Here is a 12,157-nt window from a genome sequence, read left to right as displayed (position 1 = left end):
ATCTTATACGTTTTATCCCACATAACCCTCACAACCAACATTGTGAAAGGGGCTGTATCATTCCCATTTAACAAATTTTGTAACTGAGGCACAGAAGTTGTATATTTATTATACAAGGTCACACAGATAAAGTTGCAATCCATACTCAAACCATAATCTTTTTTACTTCAAAATCTGTTCTCTTTCTATCATAACCTTCACTAGGTTTAATATACCAAGTCTGCATTTCCAACTATACCAAATAAAAAATATCTCAGAGTGCTTTTCAAACTCCACTGTCATCTTTCACGTATAATACTCAAATACAATCGAGCTTTGTTTGTTTTTAATTTTCAGTTTTATTTCTTAATTACTCAGGCAGTAAGATTTTTCTTGTTATACTTAACAATTGTTTTCATATTTCAGACAACTTTTTACACTTTGCATTGCAATTTTATCTTGCTATGTCTGTATTCCCAATGGACTGCAAATTCCAGCACAAGAGTTTGACATATAATAGGGGCTTTGTAACAGTATGTTTAGTGATGATAACTTATTATTGGGATTATTGTTATCCCCATTTTACAGATGAGGAAAGTGAGATTCAGCAAGGCTGACCCATCCAAAGATGCATGGATACTTTGCTTTTGAACCAGGATTCAAGCACCCTAACTTCTGGCAACATTGAGGAGCAAAACATAAAAAGTTATTGAACCATCTCCCATTTAGTGCCTCTAGTGATTAGAAAGTCGCACTTCACCGGAGGATCCATTCTTTTACAGACAAGTCTAATAATTATAGAGTTCTTCCTTAGGAGGGGTTGCATTTCTACCCATAATCCTAATGGATTCAGCTTTGGACTTCTCATTATATGAGATTATATGAGATGATGAGAATCCAGGTATTTAGAATCTAGTTACAACTCACTGAGCCCTGAAGAGACAGAGCAGGTGGAGGGTGGAGTAGTGTAGTGTAGTGTGTGTGTGTGTGTGTGTGTGTGTGTGTGTGAGAGAGAGAGATGGGGGAAGGGATGCCAAGACTTCATTTAAGTCGACAAGGTCTTTGGCTGCTGAGTTGCAGAACTTCTGTTACTCTTTTGCGTTTTACCTTTTTGTGTGTGTGTGTGTGTGTGTGTGTGTGTGTGTGTGAGAGAGAGAGAGAGAGAGAGAGATGGGGGAAGGGATGCCAAGACTTCATTTAAGTCGACAAGGTCTTTGGCTGCTGAGTTGCAGAATTTCTGTTACTCTTTTGCGTTTTACCTTTTATTATGTTCCACTCTCTACTGTATACCTTACACCATACGAAGCACTTTGCAATGACCTCTTTTATTTCTTACAACAACACCATCAACCAGGTGCATTAGTCCTCTTTCACAGGTGGAGAAAATGAGTCACAGAGAGGAAAATCCACTTACCCAAGTGTACGCAACTAGTGAGTGGTAAAATCCAACCCAGTCTATCCTCAAAGCTTCTGTTTCCAAACACCGGACGTCACTCCTTTTCCACATCCCTGAGAATGAAGGAAACCAGGGAGAAAAGAGGTACAAGCCACAGAAGAAACTCCTCTCCCTGGTATAAGGTAAAAGACTGCATTACACAAAACTTTAACACACTTGTTCAAGTAGCCACATTACACATTGTAACTCTTCAAGAACAGAGTTTTAGGAAAGACCTAAGGAGCAATTTAAATTTTCCCTTTGGTCTTCAGACTGTCTTTTATCCTTTTAACTGATTCCGGAAGGAGAATTCGACTAAATAAATTTGCAGGAACTGAATGGACTTTGATATTCATTTCTTAGAACCTTTCCCCCTAGTGCTTTTATTTCACCTGCTCAGTAAAAGGGGTTAAGATAAGAACCCTAAATAGTCACATCCAACTTCATTGCACACACTTTAATTTACTAAATACGGTGAGATGTGCAGATCACGAGAGTGTAATTGAATGAGTTTTGACAAAGACATAACCATGTAACCAAGGCTCAACTGTGGTAAATGGTCTCCAAAGAGCTAACAACAGTTTACCCTCTTCATCTGTGCCTGCAGCTCCTCCCGTCAAGACAAGGAGTCTATTTTCCTTTCTGTGTGGGGGAATGAATGCTCTGCTAGTTTCAGACCAAGCTATTACCAGCCTGCTTCTGGATTTGTCATGCTGTGTGAAACCAGCCCAGACAACTGGAGGAAGAGAGGCCACATAAAGAGTAGCCAAAGCTGATGGCCAGCAGCAGTACCAGACAGGTGTGTGGTGCCTGCTTGCTCACTCCAGTCCTCGCTGTGCACCTGGCCAAGTGCAGCTCCATGGGTAACCCCAGTACACATCACAGGGAGCCAAAGAACCACCCAACCGAGCCCTGCACACGTGGCAGAATTGCATCCATATTTTAATTTACTTATTTTTGTGGTGGCTTCTGCCAGAGCAAAATGTAACTGATAGACCAACTCACAGAACATTTGCATCACCAGAGAGTGTCTTCTCATGACGATTTGCAGTCAATGCCCACCTACCCTCACAGGTAAATTTTCCTATTCTTTCTCTTTTTTTTTCTAGTAAAGTTGTTATTTTGTTATATTTCATATTAAAAAGTAATACTGACAGGTTTTCTTTCTTTTCTTCACCAGCCATCCCCCACAGATAAAGCTTTATTTTATTGAAGCATAATTCATTGTATATATCTGTGTGGTACAGAGTTAAGTATCAATACCTTGTGCAATATGTGATGCTCATATCAGGATAGTCAGTATATTCAATATTAAACAGTGTTATCGTTTTTCATGGTCCGTTACCAAACTTCCCTGGCATCCAAATTGGAAAAGACGAAGTCAAACTGTCTCTGTTTGCAGATGACATGATCCTATGTATAGAAAAAAACTAGACTACTAAAAAAACTCTTAGAGCTGGTAAACAATTTCATTAAAGTTGATTTGCTATGCAAAAATCAGTAGCATTTTAAAATATTGCTGTTATTTCTATTCCCATAGCTTAGTTGTGCCTATTCTTAAACATATGAGGGAAATGATACCATGTTTACTCTTTGTATCTGGCTTCTTCCACTGAATATTGATATTTCTGATATTTACTTATGTTGGTGTTTGCAATATTAGTTTATTTTTTATGGTTGTGTAGTATTCCAAGAGTATACCAAAATCTTATTTATTGATTTTCCTAGTAAGAAACATTTCAACCCTTTCTAGTTTTGGGCTATAATCAGTAAGGCTCTTTTGAAAGCTCTGATTCACATCTTTTTGTGAACATGTGTTGTCATTTCTGTCTCATAAATCCCCAGGAATAGAGTGCCTGATTCACAGGATAGGTGAATGTTTAACATTCAAAGAAACCACTGAACAGTTTCCCAAAATGGTTGAATCACTTTACATTCCCACCAAAAATGTATGAGATCCACATGTTACACATCATTACTAATATTGGAAATTGTCAATAGTATTTATTTTATTCACTCTAGCAGGTGTGTAGTGGTATCTCGTTATGTTTTTTTTTCTTTTTAAATTTTAATTCTATTTTATTTTACTTCTCAAAATACATTGTACTTGATTTTCATGCCCCTTTACCCGTACCTCTACACCCCTCCCCCACATCATATCTGTGCACTTGACTTAAATACTTCAAGGAATTTTTGTGGTTGTTCTATCTTCTTCCCCTCATCCTTTATTTGTTTGTGTTTTTATTTATTTATTAATTTTTAGCTCACACAAATAAGTGAGAACATGCGGTACTTCTCTTTCGGTGCCTGAATTGTTTCACTTAAAATAGTTTTCTCTAAGTCCATCCATGTTTTTTTCATTCTTTTTTATAGCAGAGTAGTATTCCATTGTGTAGATATACCACAGTTTCCTAATCCACTCATGAGATGATAGACATTTGGGCCAGTTCCATCTCTTGGCTATTGTATACAGAGATGCAATAAACACTGTAGTACAGGTACCCCTTCAGCATGATGATTTCCATTCCTCTGGGTATATTCCCAGCAGTGAAATCACTGGGACATATGGTAGATCCATCTGTAATTGTTTGAGGAACCTCCATAACATTTTCCATAAAGGCTGGACCATTTTGCAGCCCCACCAATATTGGATGAGAGTTCCTTTTCTCTGCAACCTCTCCAGCACTTATCATTCTCAGTCTTTTGTTAGCTATCCTAACTGGAGTGAGATGGTATCTCAATGTGGTTTTGATTTGCATTTGCCGGATGTTGAGTGATATTGAGCACTTTTTCATGTGTCTGTTGGTCATTCATATATCTTCCTTTGAGAAATGGCTGTTCAGCTCCTTTACCCATTTTTTAATTGGGTTATTTGTTCTTTTATTGTAAAGTTGTTTCAGTTCCTTGTATATTCTGGATATTAATCCTTTGTCAGATGTATATTTTGCAAATATTTTCTCCCACTCTTTTCGTTTTTTTTTTTAATCTGTTGGTTGTTTCTTTTGCTGTGCAGAAGCTTTTTAGTTTGATATAGTCCCTTGTTTCAGGATGTATATTTAATTCTTTAATCCATTTTGAGTTGATTTTGATATATGGTGAAAGATACAGCTCTAGTTTCATTGTCCTACATATGATTATCCAGTTTTCTCAGCACCACTTGTTGAAAAGGCAGTCTCTTCCCCAGTATGTAGCTTTGCTGCTTTTGTCAAAGATCAGATTGTTGTAGGTATGTGGATTGATTTCTGGGTTCTCTATTCTATTCCGTTGGTCTGTGTGTCTATTTTTATGCCAGTACCATGCCATGTTGCTTATTACAGCTTTGTAATATAGTTTAAAGTCAGGTAGTATTATGCCTCCAGCTTTATTTTTCTTTCTCAGGATTTCTTTGGCTATGCATGGTCTTTTATTGTTCCATATAAATGTCTGGATAACTTTCTCCATCTCAGAGAAAAATGTCATTGGAATTTTGATGGCAATTGCATTGAATCTGTAGATCACTTTGGGTAGTATGGACATTTTCACAATGTTGATTCTTCCAATCCATGAGCATCGGATATCTTTCCATCTTCTTGTATCCTCTTTAATTTCTCTCAACAGTGGTTTGTAACTCTCTTCGTAGAGATTTTTCACATCCTTGCTCAGCTTTATTCCTAAATATTTTGTTTTTTGGTGGCTATTGTAAATGGGCTAGCTTTCTTGATTTCTTTTTCTGCATGTTCACTGGTGAAGTATAGAAATGCTACTGATATTTTTATGTTGGTTTTGTAACCTGCAACTTTGCTGAAATCATTTATCAACTCCAGGAGTTTTTTTTATAAAAGCTTTAGGCTATTCAATATATAGGATCATATCATCTGCAAAAAGGGACAGCTTGACTTAATCTTTTCCAATCTGGATACCCTTTATTTTCTTCTCTTCTCTGATTGCTCTGGCTAGTACTCCCAATACTATGTTGAATAGGAGTGGTGAGAGTGGGCATCCTTGTATAGTTCCTGTTTTTCAGGATAATATTGGCAGTGGGATTATCGTATATGGCTTTAATTATGTCAAGATACTTTCCACCTATGCCTGACTTGTAGAGAGTCTTTATCATGAAAGGATGTTGAATTTCGTCAAATGCTTTTTCAGCATCAATAGAGATGATCATGTGTTTTTTGTCTTTGCTTTTATTAACATGGTGTATCATATTTATTGATTTTCATATGTTGAACCAAACTTGCATCCCTGTGACGAATCCCACTTGAGCATGGTGTATAATTTTCTGTATGTGTTGCTGTATTCTTTTGGCTAGTATTTTATTGAGGATTTTTGCATCTATATTCATTAAGGATATTGGCCTGTAGTTTTCTGCTTTTGATGCATCTCTATCTGATTTTGGTATCAGGGCAATATTTGCCTCATAGAATGAGTTTGGGAGAATGGCCTCTGTTTCAATCTTTTGAAACAGTTTGTAGAGAATTGATATCAGTTCCTCTTCAAAGATTTGATAGAACTCTGCAGTGAACCTGTCCAGTCCTGGGCTTTTCTTTGTTGGGAGCCTTCTGATAACAGCTTCAATCTCTTTTATTGTTATTGGTCGGTTCGGATATTCTCTATCTTCTTAGTTCAGTTCTGGTAATTTGTATGTATCCAGAAATTTATCCATTGCCTCCAGATTTTCAAATTTCTTGGCATATAGATGTTCATAGTAGTCTCTAATTATTCCTTGTATTTCTGAGGTGTCATTTGTAATATCACCTTTTTCATTTCTAATTTTTGTTATTTGGGTCTTTTTTTCTTAGTCTTGCTAAAGGTTTGTCGATTTTATTAATCTTTTCAAAAAAACCAACTTTTTGTTTTATTGATCTTTTGTATTGTTTTTCATGTTTCTATTTCATTTAGTTCTGCTCTGATCTTAATTATTTCTTTCCCTCTACTAACTTTAGGTTTGGATTGTTCTTTTTTTTCTAGATCTTTAAGGTGAAGTGTTAGGTTATTTATTTGCCATCTTTCCACTTTTTTGAAGTAAGCATTTAATGCAATAAATTTCCCCCTTAATACTGCTTTTGCAGTATCCCACAGGTTTTGGTATGATGTGTCATTATTTTCATTAGTTTCAAGACATTTTTTGATTTCCTGTTTAATTTCTTCTTGGACCCACATGTCATTTAGTAGAATTTTGTTTAATTTCCATGGTTTGTATTGTTTTCAGTTTCATTTACTATTAGTTCCTAGTTTTAATCCATTGTGATCAGAAAAAATACTTGGTATAACTCCAATTTTTTTGAATTTGTTAAGACTTGCTTTGTGACCTAATATGTGGTCTCTCCTGGAGAATGTTCCATGTGCTGATGAGAAGAATGAATATTTTGAGGTTGTTGGGTGGCATGTTCTGTAGATATCTGCCAAATCCAATTGGTATAAAGTATTACTTAGATCTTGTGTTTCTCTGTTGCTTTTTGCCTAGATGATCTGTCCAATGATGAGAGTGGGGTGTTCAGGTCCCCCACCATTATGGTGTTAGTGTCTATTTCTTTCTTTAGATATAATAGTGTTTGCTTTGTAAATCTGGCTGCTCCGACATTAGGTGTGTATATGTTTGTAATTGTTATGTCTTCTTGATGGATAGATCCTTTTATTGTTATATATTAGCCATCTTTATTGCTTTTAATGGTTTTTGCTTTAAAGTCTATTTTAACTGATATAACAATAGCTACTCCAGCTCATTTTTCATTTCTACTTGCATGATATATCTTTTTCCATCCTTTCACTCTTAGTCTATGTGTGTCTTTACAGGTCAAGTGAGTCTCTTGGAGATAGCATATTGTTGGGTCCATCTTTTTAATCCAGTCAGTCAATCTGTGTCTTTTTAATGGGGACTTTAGTCCCTTTACATTCAGAGTTATTATTGAAAGGTGTTGATTTACTCCTAGCATTATACTGATTTTTGTTTAGATGTCTTAAGTATCTTTTGTTTCTTTCTTTCAAATTTTCTGTTTGTCTTCTGTATTTGTTGGTTCCTTAGGTTGACAGATAAACTATATTTTTCATTTGTTAGCATTTTTGTTTTGCTGGTAGGTACTGTTCTTTCTTGTGTTTTCATGGCAGTGATGGTTGTTTTTGTGGTATCAATCCCAGTACTTCCTTGAGAATTTCTTGTAGAGCTGGTCTTGTGGTAGTGAACTCCCGCAGTTTTTGTTTTTCTGAGAAATATACAATTTGTCCTTCATTTCAGAAGGATAGCCTTGCTGGATAAAGTATTCTTGGCTGACTACTTGTGTCCTTTAGTGTTTTTAATATATCATCCCATTCTTTTCTGGCTTTTAGAGTTTCTGATGAAAAGTCTGATATTATTCTGATTGGGGCTCCCTTATAGATGACTTGCCACTTATCTCTTGCAGCTTTTAAGATTCTCTCTTTGTCTTTGAATTTTGTCAGTTTGATTATCACATGTCTTGCAGAGGACCTTTTTGGGTTGAATGTGTTTGGTGATCTTTGGGCTTCCTGAATCTGGGGATCTGTGACTTTCCCTATACCTGGGAAGTTTTCTACTATTATCTCATTGAATATGTTTTCAATGTCATTTCCTTTTTCCTCTCCTTCTGGAATACCCATGATTCAGATATTTGAGCACTTAAGGTTGTCAGTTGTCTCTCTTAAATTTTCTTCAATTTTTTTATTCTTTTTTCTTTTCTCTGGTCTGTCTGTGATAATTCTAACAGCCTGTCCTCAAGGTCAGAAATTCACTCTTCTGCTTGTTCAAGTCTGCTGGTTAAACTCTCTGTTGTGTTTTTTATTTCATTGAATTAATCATTCAGCTCCACAAGCTGAGCTACATTCTTTTGCAAGGCATTGATTTCTTTGTACATTTCCTCTTTCAGAGCCTGTATGTTTTTTCTCATTTTATTGTGTTGTTTCACTGAGTTTTCTTGTGTCTCATTTAGTTTCCTTAGAATGGTTACTCTAAATTCCTTGTCTGTCATTTCAAAGACTTCCTGTTCTATAGGATCTAGTGCTTAAAAGTTATTAATTTCATTTGGTGGTGATGTACTTTCTTGATTTTTCATATTTCTGTTTTCTTTCCTTTGGTGTTTTGTCACTGTGGCTGGGGGTATCACAGTTCACTCATTTCACCCTGATGTCTGGCTTGGATCCTGAAGAGACTTCTGCTTCTGGACAACAGGAACTAGCCTGGACAGGAAGTCCCACCCTGCCTGCCTTCACCAGCTCATCTGGCTCAGGGCTTGGGGGCCCGGAACCTCTCAGGTCACTCACGGAGATGGGATGGACTGCACCGGAAATCCCACCCTGGCCGTGCTTGTCTTCTCTGGCCAGCAGGCTTGGTGTGTGTGGGCCCAGAAGCTTTAAAGTCTCTCTGTGGAATGGGGAGCAACCCCAACTGGGGTCCCATGATGAGCAGCTCCTGTCCAGTCCAGCACAGATTTTGGGTCCTCCGTCACTGCTCCTCAAAAGCTGCAAATTGGTCACTCTGTGGGAGAGAGCGACACCAGGAACCGACTACTCCACCATCTTGACCAGAACCCAGCTCGTTATGTTTTTAACGTATGTTTCTTGGGTGAATAATATTTTTGAAAACATTTTAATGTCTTCTGTACTCTTTTACCTTCTTTTGTAAAATGTTTGACTTGCCTATTTTTATCAGGCCATAATCTTTCTATTTTGGTATGTGGATTTTTTTGTATACTTTAAATAGAAACCTTTGTCAAATATGCACATTGGAAATGCTTTTTTCCCATTCAGTGTTTTGTCTTTTTTATTTTCTTAATGAACATAGTTTATTTTGATGAAGTCAAATTTGTAAATTTTATTCTCTTATGTTTAGTGCTTTTTTGTGTTCTGGGAAATAAGATCACAATGTTTTTTGGTTTTTGTTTGCTTGCTTGTTTTTATTCTAAATTCTTTACAGTTTTAGCTTACATTAAGTTCTATAATCCATCTCAAAATAATGTTTGTGTGTGGTAGTGTGGTATAAGGTGAGAGTCAATTATATATATATGATTGTTCCAGCACTATTTTTTGAAGAGACTTTCCTTTTCTCACTGTATTGCATTGTGAGTTTGCCAAAAATTAATTGATCATATGTTTGTGGATCTATTTCTGCATTTTCTATTCAGTTCTACTGATGCGTTGGTCTATTCTCACCTCAGTCACACTATTTAGAATATCGAAGCTTAAAAAGACTTGAAATCAGATAGTGTACATTTTCTAACTTAGTTATTTTCTTTAAAGATCTTTTAAATTTCTTTATAAAAATCAGCTTGTCCATTTCTATAATAGAACCTTCTGAAATTTTACCTGGGATTATAATAGATCTGAGATCGAATTTTGAAAAGAATTGCCACTTTAACAGGGTTTTCCACTCATGACCATAGAAAATCTCTTCATTTACTTAGGTCTTTAAAAAATGTCTTTCAGCAACATTTGTTAATTTTCAGGGTAGAGGTCTTGCAATTCATTGGAACATATATATTTGGTATTTTATGACTTTTAAGCTATGTTATCTACCCCAAGTAAATCAATGTACAGTATATGCACATATTGAAACAACACTGTACCCCATAAATATGTGCAAATAAATGTCAAAACTTTAAAAATTTAAAACAGTACTTTTTGTCTTTTGATGCAATTATAAATGGTGATTTTTAAATTTTATTTTTTAATTATTCATTTCCAGTATATAGTAATTCAAATAAATTTTGCATTTTGTTGTATCCTGAAACCTTGCTAAATTCATTTATTAGTCAAAGTATTTTTGGTTTTTATTTTGATTTTATATTCCTTAGGATTATTTATGCAAATAATCAAGTCATCTATGGATAAATAAAATTTCATTTCTTTTGTGGGAATCTTAATGCCACTTTTTAAATTTCTCTGGCTTAGCATTTGCAAGGACCTACAGTGTAATACCAAAAATAATACTGCAATTGAACATCCTTTCTGTGTTTCCAGTCTTTGTAGCAAACCAATCAATAATTCATCAGTAAGTAAGAGCTGTCTATAGGACTTTCATAGATGATTTTTATCAGACTGAAGAAGTTTTCTTCTATTTCTAGTTTGTAGAGAGATGTATGATGTTTTTTTTTTTTTTTTTTAATGTCGTGCGTGGCTGTTGAGTTTAAATACTTTTTTTGCATATATTGAGATAGTCAAGTAAAATTTTTTTTTTTAGATTGCAAATATGGTAACTTATTAATTGATTTTCAAATGTAAAACTAACCTTGCATTCTTATGATAAATCTCGCTTACTTATGTTGCATTATACTTTTTTATATATTGGTGACCTTGATTTGAAAAAAGTCATTATTTCTGTATCTATGTTCATGACAATGATTGACATATTGGTAACATCTTTGTGTGTTTTAGTTTAAATCTGAGAAATTCTGACCTAATGAAATGAATTTGAAAATATTTTCTTCTCTTCTGTTTTCTGAGACAGTGTGTGTAGAGTTGCTATTATTAATTGAACATTGGTAAAATTTGCCAGTAAGGCAATCTAAATATGTAATTTGCTTTTTATGAAATTTTGAAAATATTTATTCAGTTTATTTCATAGATATAGGGATGCATGAGGTATCTATTCTTTCTTTTGTAAGCTTTAGTAGTTTGTGTTTTTCAAAAAATTTGTTCGTTTCTTCTAAGTTGTCAAATTTATTGTAATAAATTTGTTGATTATTTTTCCATGTTATAGTCTTGGAATTTGTAGGACTGTAGAATCTTTAATAATATCTTATTTTTTATTTCTAATATTGGTAATCTCTGTGTTCTTTCTCTCTCTCTTTTTTATCAGTCTAGCTAGAAATTATTTTTTTGAAACACCAGCTTTTGTTTTACTCTTGTTTTCTATTTTTCTTTTTATTATTAGTTTTTACTTCTTCTTACTTGAGGTTTAGTTTCTCTTCTCATTATAATTTCTTAAGGTAGATGTTTATATAAATGATTTTATAATTTTCTTTTTTTTCTAATATAAAAATTTTATTTATTTATTTATGGTTTTTTTGCATCTGGCCAGTACATGCATCAAACCCTGGACTTTGGTGTTATCAGCACCATGCTCTAACCAACCAAACTAACTGTCCAGCCCCAAATACAAGAACTTTAGTTCATAAATTTGCTTCTAAGCACTGTCTTAGCTGCATCTCACTTATGTTGACGTAATTGTTTTTATGCTCAATTGTTTTTCTCTTTATTTTTAATCTATTTGTATCTTTTTTTTTTTCGTTAGATAACATACACTTGCTTTTGGCAGTGGGCTGCTTTATTCATTATAAGAATGTTTACCTTATATTTGACTTGTGTAAGTCATTTATACATAATGTAACTATTAGTATGGTCAGACTGACATATTCTGTCTTGAAATTTGCTTTCTATTTGTTCCATCTATTCTTTGTTTTTTTTCTTTCCCCCTTGCCTTATTTTCAATTAATTATTTGTTATGATTTCCTTCTTCTTAAGTTGAACCTACTGGCTCTACCTCTTTATTTTATTGTTTTATTACTTTAATTGTCATAATTAACTTATCCCATCCTATTTTTAAACATTTTGCCACTTTAAATATAAAGTAAGAATCTTACAATGGCATTATGTTCAGTTTCCTCTTACACCTTTTATGCAATTGTCATACATTTTACTTCTACCTGTGTTGTGTCATTATAAATACAAGTGAATATGTATAAATAGTCTTTCAATTATTTATCAAAGATATTAAAAATTTAATAGAATGTCAGTTTCACTTAGCCACATGTG

This window comes from Galeopterus variegatus, unplaced genomic scaffold (assembly GCF_000696425.1).
Source record: "Galeopterus variegatus unplaced genomic scaffold, G_variegatus-3.0.2 Scaffold198, whole genome shotgun sequence".
In the NCBI taxonomy this organism is placed as follows: Eukaryota; Metazoa; Chordata; class Mammalia; order Dermoptera; family Cynocephalidae; genus Galeopterus; species Galeopterus variegatus.
Note: the sequence above shows the minus strand (reverse complement) of the source record.